General features: G+C 35.2%; 1 long non-coding RNA gene and 1 pseudogene across 1 annotated transcript; one reads left to right on the forward strand and one right to left on the reverse strand.

Annotated features, from left to right (window-relative positions):
* The window catches only part of LOC107667640 (cryptochrome-1-like), an 18,368-nt pseudogene extending 5,565 nt beyond the window's left edge, over positions 1–12,803 (reverse strand).
* Positions 12,804–13,438: 635 nt separating this feature from the next.
* LOC107667637 (uncharacterized) lies at positions 13,439–14,358 on the forward strand. Its single transcript, XR_001631805.1, has 3 exons — positions 13,439–13,596; positions 13,908–13,933; positions 14,182–14,358. It is a non-coding gene; the product is annotated as an uncharacterized LOC107667637 (long non-coding RNA).
* The last annotated feature ends 60 nt before the right edge of the window (positions 14,359–14,418 follow it).

A 14,418-nucleotide genomic window follows, 5' to 3' on the forward strand; every position in this document is an offset into this window, starting at 1 on the left:
GCTATTTCGACTATAAAAATAATTCCAAACACAGCCACAGCTCTGTTTTGTGTCTCTGAGCAACATGACGGTGTTTCGTTCCTGAATGAATCAAGTGTTTAAATGATTCGGTTCAATCGCAATGACTCACTTATTAACAGTGACTTGCTGCCACCTGCTGGCGGTTTTAATTTCACACTCAAAGTTTCTTTTTATTATTTTAAAAATTTGAAATAACAGTATTCAACGTTTTATGATTTATCAAAACATTATTAATGCATTTGTAATTGCATGTTAAATGCATTTATGTTTTGCATTAAACAGTGTGTAAACACATCTAAATGCCTCTTCAGATGCAGCTTCTGTGTTTCCTCTGCATTGCAAAGATGAATTTTATTGATACTAATTTAATTTGCTTGGTAACAGCCCAAATATCGTATTACTCTAATTCACTGATTAAATGTAACAATTTGACTCAAAAGACAATGCACGCTTTATAAAGGTGCCCATAAAAATGCCCATAAAAGGTAAAAATCTATTTAAACTTATTGGAAATTAATTAATTAAGGATCTCCACACAGAATATGAAGAATATCAAAAACTTTAGGAGTCAGTTGTGCACGGTAGTCCTTAAGATACCAGCACAATAACACACTCAGCAAAATATTGTTATAGATAAAATCCCAGAAAATATCGAGGTATTATTTTTGTCAATATCGCACACCCCTACTAAGGACATGGTCTCACTGAGGGCGTGTCGGTGTATTGAGCCGTGATGTTTCGCTCCGCTCGGTCCGGGATGCTCTCTCCTGACCCCTGCTGGACACACAGAGCATTAAAACTCAACTTCAAACACACTTATTTGATCGCAACGTACGATTTCAAACACTCACGATGAGACGAAGTGCCGCTCTGGGTCCTCCGGCGTGTAGGTGGCGCTGCTGCTCCTTGGGCTTCACTGACACCTACGACCTCCATGTGGTTGGACGGAACAGTTGCGAGAAGACCTGATGGATGAATTAAAATAAAGGCCCGTTCACACCAAGAACATTAACTACAGCGATAACTAACGTGATTCTAATGATATTGTTCTGTTTATTACAAGTACGCACTGCAGTTTGTCGCCTGCCACTTTAAATTCTCAAACTCTAGTTCAATGGATTCTGATTGGCCATCAATGTTTTTATTGTACATCAGCTCGAAAATATAATTCTGAAAGTAATTCCAACAATATTGTTCTTCTGTGTCATTATAGTTGTGGTGTGGACTTTGCTATTCTTTCATAGTTAAAGCCCTTTCACACCAAGAACAAATATATCAATAACTATAACAATAACTATATTAACGAATGATAAAGTTCTGTTTATTTTTAATCATGCACTGCAGTTTTGTCATCTACCGCTTTAAATGCTTGAGCTCTTCAAAGTCAGATGGATTCTTATTGGCTGTCAATCTTTTTATTGTACATCAACTGAAAAAAATCATTCTGAAAGTGATTCCAACGATATCGTTCCTCTGTGTCGTTATCGTAACTATAATGATAACTATATTAGTGGACGATAACGTTCAGTTTATTATAAGCACGCTACAGTTTAAATTCAGTGGATTCTGATTGGCTGTCAATGTTTTTATCGTTCACCATCTGGAAAAATTAGTTCTGAAAGTGATTCCAACAATATCGTTCCTCTGTGTCGTTATCGTAACTATAATGATAACTATATTAGTGGACGATAACGTTCAGTTTATTATAAGCACGCTACAGTTTAAATTCAGTGGATTCTGATTGGCTGTCAATGTTTTTATCGTTCACCATCTGGAAAAATTAGTTCTGAAAGTGATTCCAATGATATTGTTATCATTTTAGTTGTGGATTGAACTCTGCTGTTCTTTTAAATGTAGAATGGTTTTTAAAACCGTATCTTTAAATAAGAACGTGAAAGCGGTGAACTTGACTAAGCTCTTACTGAGTCCGCGGTATCTGGAGAGCTGCTGGTAGATCTGCCGCATCCTCTCGATGTTCAGGCGGCTGGCCTCGGCGTGGTTCACCATGGGTTTGGGATAATCCACGCCGATCACGCATTTGGCGGCGCGCTGCACCTCGTCCGGTGCGTTCCAGGGGTTGTAGATGAACTTGGCAGGAAAATCTCGGAGTATAGGTAAGTAACATCTGCAATCAGAGCGAGAGATTAACCCGCAGCGACTCGTCACAACCTCCTCTAAACCAAATATACAGAATGCATGTGGCTAGTTGATTAGAAATAAAACGAACATATCAAAACAGGTATAATTATTTCCATAGAGTCTTAAAATAACATCATATAAACAAATAATGACAAAGAAACTGACATGTGACATGTAAATGGGAAAGTCGTGGCCTAATGGTTAGAGAGTCGGACTCGTAACTCAAAGGTTGCAAGTTCGAGTCTCAGGTCCCTCACTTAAATTAGAGCATTCTGGGAAATTAAATGTTCATCTATTAAATATGATGAAATATATACTAATTACCTAATTACTAATTATCAGTTTATAGTAAAACAAATGAACATAAATTAAATTAAGTTAGATAATAAATGTATTGTTAAAATCTATAATATATATATTTAATATTAATAACATAATATTAATTTACCAATACTGTATAACTTTTATAGGTGACGTTTGATTGATTATCAATAACTAAAGTTTCTGGACACAACTCATATGTTCATGAATAAGTCATACTGAAAAAATGACGTGTAATATTACAATCTATTTACATGCATTTAAAATTAGTATCTGTTAATTTTATTTAACAATTAATTTCTATAGGTGACATTTGACTGATTATTAATATCTAATCTTTTGGACATAACTATTATTAAGTAATTCAACCTGAAAATGATATGTATTACTAAAAGAAATATAATATGTATTATTTAAAATGTGCTGTCAAATGATTAATCGTGATTAATCGCATCCGAAATAAAAGTTGTTGTTTACATAATATATGTGTGTATATTGTTTATATTTATTATGCATATACAAGTACAAACACATGCATGTCTATATTAATGAAAAATAAAATATTTACTGTATGTGTGTGTATTTATATATGCACAGTACACACACATATTATGTAAACAAAAACTTTTATTTTGGATGCTATTAATCGTTTTGACAGCACTAAAAATTAATAATATAATTACTATAATTTTAATATAATGAATTTATCCACCAACATTTTAAAGGCAACATTTGATTAAATTATTAATATGTCATGGATGTAACTCATATTAGGAGTAATTCATACAAAAAAAAAAAAAATGTATTATTAAAAACTATAATATGCATTATTTAAAATAATTGATATAAATTAATATTACTATGTTTGATTTCATTTGATTAATTTTTCATAAATGTTTATTTAAAAAATTTAACATTTGTATCGTTTGTATTATTTTATTATTAAATAATATTTACATTATTATGTATTATTCAAAAGCTGCAATATATTTTATTTTAAATGAATTATACAATTACTATATTATTATTATTATTATTATAATAAATGCACCTATTTACATCTACAGGTGATATCTGATTCATTATTAAAATCATGTAATTGTAAAAAACTATATGATTAAAATTAGTAATATTATTTATATATCATCATCAATATTAATTATATATAAACTGAAATTAGACATTACATTAATTACATATAAATTATAATAATAAAAATTATTAGACATTCCATTATATTTTAAATGGGTTTTTGAATATATATATATATATATATATATATATATATAATTACTAGACTGATGTGTTATGATGGTTGGTATGGTTAAGTGTAATTGTGCATTCACACTGGATCCAGACGAGGAAGTGAAGCGAAGCTGCAGATACTCACCTGATGAAGTCTCCGTTGGGGTCGATCCTGCGTCCGAATCCCACGGGACAGTAGCAGTGGAAGAACTGCTGGAAGAAGGAGCTGCAGGAGTGGCAGAGCCAGCTGCCGGCGTTCACGCTCCAGTCAGCGTCCAACAGCAGCTCCTCGAACACCTGCGGACACGCCAGCGTTAGCACGCGTCAGCCACACCTCCCTTACCCAGCATGCCCTGGGGCCACACCTTCATGCCCTCCTCCCCCTCGCTTTCCTTCGCTTTTAAATAGCTTAAAAGCGTCGCGCGCATTTTACTTTCACTTTCAAATTAGCGTCAATTCAGCGTCAATTGTTGAAGCGTCAAATGTTCAATTAAAACAAATAATTTTAAAATTAATCAAAGTAAAACTTTATATTATAAATATTTTATTTGTTTACCTGCATGTCATGTTACCATAACCAACTCGGAGAACCAGTGAACATGCAAATGTGATACTTAATTATTAAAATATTTATTTTAAAATTTCGGGGGTCCTTCAAATAAAAAAATATATTAGGCGAAAAAACGTATTCATTGTGATGTGTTTGTAAGACAAACAGCTTCCAAAGTACTACATGGTAAAATAACAGAGTGATAATTCAAATAAAATTAATTAAAAAGCGATTAATTTGTAATCGCGATTACAATTACGTAATCATTCAAAGCGGCATAAATCGTTCCACTTATGTTATTCTGCACGCTTAAGATGCGTTGTTTTTCTTTCTACATGTTATCTTAAGGGTTTTTCCCATTATTTTAATTTTAATATAACATTATAATACCATTCATCTTAACTTTTTTATAATTTAAAGAAGAAACCAATCCGATGTGTATTTGACATTTGAGGCTTAATACTATAGAAAAGCACTAAAGGCTTTTCAGTTAGAGTGTCGCATGCAGTTGCATCAAACAATGGTATAAACATCTTTCAATGTAAATTGTGATAATCGTAATTAATAATCGCAATTACAATTTCAAGGGAATAATCGACAATTATGATTTTTGTCATAATCGTGCAGCCCTAGCTCAAATGCTGTGTAAACCTGACTAATGTCTGATCTCTGAGTGGAGACTTTCTGAGTGTACATAAGCTGTAGGCTATTTTAGAAAGGAACATTTAAAAGATGAAAAAGAGGATTTAGGGAGAATCTATCTAATTTACGGATGATTCATTGCATTTGTGTGAATAATGTTTAATCATGTAATCCATAAAAAGTAACTGTAGCCTGAGTCTACGAGTATTTTAAAATGTAACAATCTAAGTACTTAATATTTGGAATCTGATTACGTAATCCAGATTACATGTGATCAGTTACTACCCAGCATGCTCTGGGGCCGCACCTTCATGCCCTCCTCCCAGCTGATCCAGAGATCTCCTCGCGTCAGGAAACAGGCCACGGCGTGCCGCGCCAGGTGATGGATCCAGCCCTCCTGACACAGCTGGGTCATGATGGCGTCGATCCACGGGAAGCCCGTCTTGGCCTCGGCCCACTTGACCAGCGCCTCGGGGTTCCTGTCCCACGGGATGCGGATGCAGATGGGGTTTCCCTCCATACGGTCGAAGCGCGGGTTGTTGCTGGCCGCCGTGTAGAAGAACTCCCTCCATAAGAGCTTGTCGTACAGCGAGATCGACGGGCTTGCGTTCTTCTTCACCTGCGACGACACGGCATCATGGGATTAGATATATCACAATATGAGAAAATAGCGTTTTAAAAGTGTTTCAATTCGGATCTAATGATTAAACTGGATCAAATACATCATTGCAATGCCTCACCTTCTTGAAGAGTTCAGTGAGTTTGTAGTAGAACAAACGGCAAGACAGGCAGCCGAAGCGCAGGTACGGGCTCAAGCCCAGCGGACTGGCCAGCAGCGGACTGGAGTTCATCTTCGGACGCTCAAAGTTCTCCTGCCACGCCTGGAAAACAGCAGCACACGCCTCAGACATGCCTGATCACGTGACCACAGCTGGAGCCACATGTGTGTGTGTGTGAGTGAGTGAGTGACTGTGTGTGTGAATGAGTGACTGTGTGTGTGTGTGTAAGTGAGTGACTGTGTGTGTGTGTGTGTGAGTGTGTGTGTGTATGTGTGTGTGTGAGTGAGAGTGTGTGTGTGTGTGTGTGTGTGTGTGTGAGTGAGTGACAGTGTGTGTGTGTGTGTGTGTTACGTTATGACTGGTTTTGTTCTCCAGGGTCACATATGAGCACGACACGCATAACGGCACGCAAGTCTTGCACTTAGATGGTTTAAAATCACATTAAAATGCGAACGCAGGAATCGTTAAGCAGAATCAAACTTCACAAATACCCAGTTCTTGGAAATTAGCAACCGATTCTAAGATGCAACCAGTTCTGGATACCCACCCACCCACACCCACCCATGATGCAGCTCTCTAATCACAGCGATCTATCTGTGTGCGTGTTACCCAGCTCGTCCAGCAGGGGGACTCCGTATCTCTCTCTGTGGTTGTCTCTGACGGGCGTCACACAGTTTCCCAGCAGCTCTCGGCTCAGCGGCTCCAGCGGAGGCTCCGGTGGCTCCATGCTGCTCACCAGCGTCTGGAAGCGCTTGTACGTCAGCGGCGGCTGACCGCCATTCAGCTCCGTGATCCTGACACACCACACATAACACAGATTCCGTTCTCAATCACTGACACCAACCGTGCTATTGATTCACTCATTTAAATGATCCAGTTGATGAAAGGATTCAACAACAGCATTCCCAAAAGAATGTGAAAAAAAAAAAAAAAAAAAATTATATATATTAGGGCTGTCAGTCAATTAAAATTTTTAATCTAGCCTAATTAATTACATGATGTTTCGATTACTTAATCTAATTAATCGCAAAATAAATTTGACTGTGAAAATACCCAAAAAAAGATAATTTAAAGCTAAAGAACTTGATACTAAAGAAGTATCAAGTAAACATTACAAATAGTAGCTTTAGATAGGGCCGGGCGATATGGCCAAAAAATTATCACGATATTTTTTTTTTTCATATCAGTCGATACCGACAATTATCACGATTTTTTTTCTTCCATATCAGTTGATACCGACAATTATCACGATTTTTTTTTCATATCAGTCGATACCGATAATTATCATGATTTTTTTTTTCATATCAGTCGATACCGATAATTATCAAGATTTTTTTTTCATATCAGTCGATACTGATAATTATCACAATTTTTTTTTTTCCATATTAGTCGATACCGATAATTATCACAATATTTTTTTTTTCATATCAGTCGATACCAATAATTATCACGATTTTTTTTTCATATTAGTCGATACCGATAATTATCAATTTTTTTTTTTCATATCAGCCGATACCGATAATTATCACGATTTTTTTTTTTCATATTAGTCGATACCGATAATTATCACAATATTTTTATTTTTCATATCAGTCGATACCGATAATTATCACAATTTTTTTTTTCATATCAGCCGATACCGATAATTATCACTTCTTTTTTTTTTTCATATTAGTCGATACCGATAATTATCACAATAATTTTTTTTTCATATCAGTCGATACCGATAATTATCACGGTTTTTTTTTTTTTTTTCATATTAGTCGATACCGATAATTATCACGATATTTTTATTTTTCATATCAGTCGATACCGATAATTATCACAATTTTTTTTTTTCATATCAGTCGATACCGATAATTATCACAATATATTTTTTCCATATCAGTCGATACCGATAATTATCACGATTTTTTCCCCCATATCAGTCGATATCGAATATTGTCACGATAAATGTCACATTTTTATTTCTTTCAAGTTTAAAGGCAGATTTTTGTTCCAAAGACGGTTAATTGTGGTTTTAAACTATTCTTTATGGTCAGAACATGACAAACACTTCACGTTTTTTAATTCTTTACACTTTTACAGTTATTTTTCTTTAACAAAATAAATATCTTAATAGAAAAAAGTAATTTCTTAGTTCTGCAGGTTCTAATGAGTAATATTGTTTCAAATCAAGAAACAGGTTTGTGTTGCCTGATAATATTAATAATAATATAAAATGTTTGTCTCTTAGAAATACACATTTAATAGTAGCTTATGCAGATGCAGATTTATGTTCAAGATCAAAACCAGTAACATCTGTAAAAATTGTAGCGACCTAATTTTTATATGGTGAAATGTAATTATTCTGAGTTTTTTTTTGTAATTAAACATTGGTCTTCAATAGTAGCATACATTTAGATCATGATAATCACAGTTAAAACCACAAATATAGCACATCAATAACATGGTAAAAATGTAATATGGTTTTTAGGTATTTGAATGAAAAACAGTAGTCTAAATACATTTAGTACAAACGCATAAACGCTATAGCTTAATCACAAAATAATACTGTAATTATATTCCATTACTCCTCCTTCTATATATTTAATACATGTATTAATAATGTAATAAAAGTTGACACAAATACCGCACAGTGTTTCTGCTGTTTGTCAGCGCTCTTTCATCTGACTGTAAATGGAGTTATTTGTGTTACAACAAAACGTATTACACAAACATTTAGGCTACAACGGCTAACATGGAACATAAAAGAAGATAATTTGAGAAACATCTCAGTATTGTTTGTTCATACAATGAAAGTCATTGGTAACCAAAACAGCTTTGTTTTTGACAGTTTTCAGAATACCTTCCTTTATGTTCCGCAAAAGAAAGTTTTGAAATGACATGAGGGAGAGTAAATGATGATAGAATTAAAATTTTGGTTGAATGTTTTTATTATTATTATTATTAATTAAATGATACTCTAAACAAGAAACTAAATCTGCCAGCAGGTGGCGCTAAATGTCTTTAGTCGATTCGTTCAAATGGCTGATTCATTCAGGAATGAATTAAACGGCTCTCTTTATGAATGAGTCTTTGAGTCATTGATTCACTCGATTCGTTCAAAACGCGGATTCATTCAGAAACTTAACACCGCTGTGTTGCTCACAGACGTGCAACAATTCTGCTGTGGCTTTAAAGGTAATATGTTCTCTGCAAATTTGAGCAAAGACACATACTATTGTGTTTAAAATATAACACAATATTAACTTATTTAATGAACTGTTGTATAAAATCACATTTAAACTCATATTCGGGAAAAAAATCAGCACTTGCTGCTGGTGTGATATCGCTTATTGTATGATATAAATACAGTGTGAGACAAAAACACATACAGGAGCATTTTTGGCTCCAATATCTTGAATTTTAGGGCATAACTGCATTAATAGAGTTGTTTCCCTGCATTATAACAATGAATAACATGAAATATAAGATGATGTACGGGTCTGGGGGCGGGGCCAGTGCGATAGCTGCGCTAAAATATTTTAATCGCGTTTTTTTTTCATAACTAATTAATTAATGCGTTAAACTGACAGCCCTAATATATATATATATATGAAAAGGAGTCTTCAAAAATTCTATATATATATAATTTTTTTTTACTAAAATGAACAAAAATAACAAGAGAAAAATTAAGGTATATTTAAATTAAGGCTGAGGTTTTTAAATTAATTTATATTATAACCATATATTATGTTTCTTTATACAATAAAATTAGATGTATTATAAACTATATTTGAATATAAAGTTTAAATTAGATATATTACTATATAAAAAAATATTATTTGACAAGTGTCTAAATTAGATATGCAAAATTAGATTTTAAGTGCATTTTTAAGTGACTTTATATTTAATTTATATTCTAAACTATTTTAATATCAAGTTTAAATCTGTTATATTATAATTAGTTATATTGTAAAAAACTGAAAATAAAATTAAGTTACATTCTCAATACATGCATTATATATTAATTAAGACACATTAAATGCTATTTTAAGCAAGGTTTTAAATTGTAACTTTTAATATGAAATTGAAATTACGGTAGATGTATTCTAATAATTTAGTTTAAAAACGGTTGTATTTTAAATGGGTCTTATTATTAAGCATCTGTTGCGTTCTCTAAGTGAGATACATCGCAAATTATTTAAAATCTGTATTTAGAATCTAGAAAAAAATTCTAAGAATTTTTAAGCATTTCTATCAAGCATTTTTTTATATTTTAAAAAGTTAAATATTATAATACCACAGTAGCAGATTATAGTTTTACAATCTAGCTCGTCTTCAATAGCCTAAATGTAAAATATAATAAATATAATTTGAATGTCTGTTCTCACTGGTCCAGATCGTACAGCGTGTGCGAGATCTTCGTGATCACCTCCACTCCCGCTTCAGACGCCAGTTTCTTTATAGCCGCGTCTCGCTCTTTCCCAAACGGCTCCGAGTCGCCCTCGAACGTCAGCCGAGACACCTTCCACTCCTGCCGACCAATCAGATGAGTGTTACTGTGGTCACGTGACCCAAACGCTTCGCGACTGTGAAACTCAAGTCGTTACCTTGAAGAGGCGCGGGAAGATGTTGGCCGGCTGGCCGCGGATTACGAACAGACAGGAGTTGAGTTTGCGAAGACTGGAGTCCAGATCCTCCAGACACTGCAGCAGAAACCTGACACACACACACAATCTGTGAGCCCTACATAGACAGCTCTGCAGACAGCGAGACTCCTAAAGGTGCCTCACACTCAGAACAATCCCAAAATGCACTGCTTCAAGATGCATTCAAGAAGGTGAATAAGGCATTTCCTTTTAATCAATAAAGCATCATACACCCCCATATCACAGTAATGACGCTTAGTATAGTACTGTCATGTTTATATTTTTACATGCATACTGTATTGATGTATTAACAATTAATTATAATAATACCTTCATTTACTGATTTAAGGTCTTATCAATAATAATAATACCTGAAGTATCAAAAAGTTATAGAAGTTTAAATGTACTGTAAATAAAATGCACTATTAATTTTATTTATTATAAATATTTTACATAACAGGTTTTACTCTAAAATTGGTATAAAAATGTCTAAATAAGTTATGTTCCAAATTTGAAGTTGATATGAAAAAAATTGAGGATCCTGTGAGATTTTATTTAGGGCGTCATACCACAAACAGCCACCGGGTGCCAACCAAACTCCATTAAAAGTTGCATTTTTCTGTCACAAATGTCAACATTTCTCGGTCAATATTACTTCTATCTCAAAATACCACCAAATATGGAATCCTGAGACTCAGACCTTTCCAATGATATGTTTTTTGTCAAGATTATAAAAAGGTTTGATTGTAAAAGAGCGTAATGCATTTTGTAATATGACACTTGACTCCGCCCACTAAGGGGGAGGAGACCACCAAAAGATTTTAAAGTACCATTTCCATGGTAACGCAATGTCCGATTTGCACAGCACAGGTGGGACGGTGACAGTTAAGGGGATTTAATATAGTGAGAATTGGACGTTAATCTAACGTGTGTCAGACGCGTCTCTCACCTCCAGCGGTTGACGCCGCGGTTGGAGGCCCCGGCGAACCAGGGGTCCAGGAAGTAAACGCAGCGCAGCGTGTGGGAGCCCCTGGCGGCCTCCAGCAGAGCCGGGTTATCGTGCAGACGCAGACCCTTCCGGAACCAGTGGATGGAGTTAATGGACATGATGCAGCGGCCTGAGACACACAGAACCATCAACACTTCAACTAATCCCTTAGTATTATTAACACACTATAAACTCTTCAGTCATTTAATGGGTTAACAATTACTGACAATAACAGTAGAACGCCGTTCTGTGATGCTACTTTTAATAATAATTAGCTATACAACATTCATCTTATATGTTGTTTTTATGTATTATTAATAGTGCTGAGGAACGATTAATCGCATACAAAATAAGTCTTGTTTACGTAATATATGTGTGCATGTGTGTGCACTGTGTATATTTATTATGTGTATATAAATACACTCACACTCATACAGTATATATTGAAAATATTTACATTTATATAATAGATATTATATAAATACATTTAATATACAAATATAACATGTTTCTTAAATATATACGTGCTTGTGAGTGTATTTATATATACAGTAGACACACATATATTATGTAAACAAAAACTTTTATTTTGTACGAGATTAATCGCGATTAATCGTTCCTCAGCACTAGCTAAGAACTAAGTTACCACAAGAAATATAGAGCAGCTCATTCGCTCCAAGAGTTTTGAGACAAAAAGTGTTATACTATTTTAAGTTTGCGTGTTTTTAATGCAGTGGGTCACGGGTTCGCTCTTTACGCAACCTGTTTGTCTAAATACACGAAATAATCCGCGAGTCTGTGAAGCGCCACTCACCTGAGGCGTTAACTAAAGCGGGGAAATTAGTTTAAGTGAGTCCAGGTGCTAAAATCATCTCAGGGTTTATGAAAATTCGCCTGCAGACCAGCGAAGTCCACCAAAGTCCAGCTGCACAGAACCAGGCAAAAACAGCGACGGTTTACATAACGCTCCAGCGCGCTGCGCATGCGCCGACAAGAAAGAATCCGGCGTGAGCACAGATTCAGCACACTAGATCAACCTACAGCTTCGTTTGTAACGTTTTAAGCGTTCTAAAAAATCGTTTTGCGGGTCTAAATCTCTATGTATTCGTGTTAAGTGTCTATTTGCTAAATTGCGTATAAAAAGGCTGTACGATGATCATGTTATATAGCGTATTTAAAACGATGCGCTCAATCTATAGTTGGCGCTCTATGCTGCTTGCGTGCTGCCACGCCGCTAGTGTCCCACATATGGAGGCCGCTCATTGGTCCGCGCCGTAGTGACGTCAAAAAATCCCTCTCACGTTTATGCGGCGTGGATGAAAAGCGCTTTGCGCGTAGCTTTGAATCATGTTTGAACGTTAAATACCGTTTAGTGTGATTTTAAGATGCGATCCCGCCGTGCGTTTATCATTTATGTCCGCTAGTAACGCTGTTACAGACGATTTTCCGAACACACTTTACCCCGCCTTATTAGCTCATCCGCCGTCTGATTGGTCGCGTCCTCAGACACCCGGATGATCACGGGCGAGACTCTATAGGACGCCATTTTGGATCTGAGGTCGCGGTTTCAGTACAGCACTGGAGAACACCGTAGAACTGCAGGAAACTGTGCGAATGTTGCCTTCAGTGCCGCTGGCGCAGTTGCTTACTATGTAATTTTACATTGTAAGCGAAGTAAACATGGGGTCTTGCGTGCGGTGATGCATATTAAATTATAGGATAATTATTTTCGACTTTTTGCTATTTTATGAAAGTTTATGTAGTTTTGCCGAACGACACATAAAAGTGTATAATAATTATTAAAAACGCGTTGGGAATATAATAGTGGATATATTTTTAATTTTCATGACATTTATTTTCTGTACTGTGAATAAATCTTTTGAAATGAGCTGTGTTTGTTTTGTAATATTTTGCTGTTGCAACCATAGGGCTGCAACACTATATATTTATATATTATAAAAATTCAGTTGGTTTAGTTTTGCTCTTCTTGAATGTTTGTTACTGTTGGCGTTTAGGTTTTAACTCAGAAACAACGATTCCTTATTTTTTAACCATTTAAAGCATAGACTGATTGTGTGTTTTGTTCAGGCGCTCGCCGGGGCGCTTTGTTTTGGGGTCCTTCCTCAGAGCTCCGCGCCAGTCGCGCTGCAGTCGCTCTTTGGGAGCGTTTTAATGTTTCCATTTTTTGCTGATTTTCCGTTCATATTTTAATATCTCTTCTAACCAGTGATCGGGTTTGCGCTGATATCGCAGCAGAGATGAATCTGGAGTTGCTCGGTGAGTAGAGCTGTCTGAGAGTGTGTTAGCTCCGCGCTAACCGCTGCTAGCCGTCTGTAGTGTTTATAAACATTCAATGGAAACTTTTACAGAACTTTAAAGTCGAATAATTGTAGGGAACGTTTTCTTTCAGTGCTCATTTAATGATGTATTTTATTATATGTATGATAAACATGACATGAACCTGTCAGGTTAATAAATATTCATTGTTATATAATTATATTAATGCAGACTTGTGTGAATGAATGTTGTTGAAAAATAACGTTGTAATTCAAAACTATCAAATATCAAAACTGTTTTCTGTCTTTCAGAGTCGTTCGGGCAGAATTATCCAGAGGTACAGCAACAGCATAAATAACATTTGTTATTTTATATATATATACACACACACACACTTTTAGAATCATATGTGTATATTGAAATTTATTATATATTTATTTACATATTTATAAATGTACACATTTTTTTTAATTCTAATATATTATTTCGTTTGTTTTTTTTATAATTATATTACAGTGTATACATTATTTTTGAAAAATGACATATATGTATATGGTGTGTGTGTGTGTGTGTGTGTGTGTTCAGGAGGCGGATGGCACTCTGGACTGCATCAGTATGGCTCTGACCTGCACGTTTAACCGCTGGGGGACGCTGCTCGCGGTCGGCTGCAACGACGGACGCATCGTCATCTGGGACTTTCTGACGCGAGGAATCGCCAAAATCATCAGTGCACACATACACCCCGTCTGCTCACTCAGGTACACACACACACTCTCTCAAACACACACTCACTCACACACACACACACACACTCACTCACAC

The sequence above is a fragment of the Sinocyclocheilus anshuiensis genome, unplaced genomic scaffold, assembly GCF_001515605.1.
Source record: "Sinocyclocheilus anshuiensis isolate Anshui unplaced genomic scaffold, SAMN03320099.WGS_v1.1 scaffold1799, whole genome shotgun sequence".
Taxonomy (NCBI): Eukaryota; Metazoa; Chordata; class Actinopteri; order Cypriniformes; family Cyprinidae; genus Sinocyclocheilus; species Sinocyclocheilus anshuiensis.